Raw genomic sequence first — 634 nt, 5'->3', positions numbered from 1 at the left:
CCTTAGGCCCGTGTCGCTACCATTCGGACAAAACGCACATCAAATTGCAGAATTCGGTCCCGGAAGGTTAGGAAATCGCCCCCGGAGAAATGGGTGGGATTTAATAGGCGGCCAAAGGCTTCCTGTCCGTCCCCTCCTGGAGCTGCCCGCGTTGTTGTGGGCGGGGAGACCGAAAGAAGAGTGCAAGCTGCGGCTCCTGGTGAAATGGGAAAATGGGCTCGACCGGGGGAGGAGTATTTCCATTCATAAGGCGCACGGAGGGGACGGGTGTTTCCCAGAGAAAAGCCTCTTAAAGTGCCGGAGTCCCCGACCATTTGGATCTCCCATTGGCGTTCTCCGGGCCTGTAAATCCTGCTCCGGGAGCAGCCCCCGGGCCTCAACGGGGTGACCTGAGAGAGACACAGGTACGTCCCACGCTTCGTCTCAACCTCCGGGAGGAAGAAGGGGGAGGCGGATCCGGGGCGGGCTGGAGGGAACCGGGCCGGAGGGCGACGAGGATGCTCCTGAGGACCGCAAGGAAGGAAATGCAGAAGTAACCCTCAGCATGGCTTCCCGGCGTGCTATGCTCGTGCCCTCTGCACCCCTCTCTGATGGGCTCTCCTGCTGATGATTAGGATGGGAGGTCCCACTGCCA

This window comes from Myotis davidii, unplaced genomic scaffold (genome assembly GCF_000327345.1).
Source record: "Myotis davidii unplaced genomic scaffold, ASM32734v1 scaffold1703, whole genome shotgun sequence".
Taxonomy (NCBI): Eukaryota; Metazoa; Chordata; class Mammalia; order Chiroptera; family Vespertilionidae; genus Myotis; species Myotis davidii.
Note: the sequence above shows the minus strand (reverse complement) of the source record.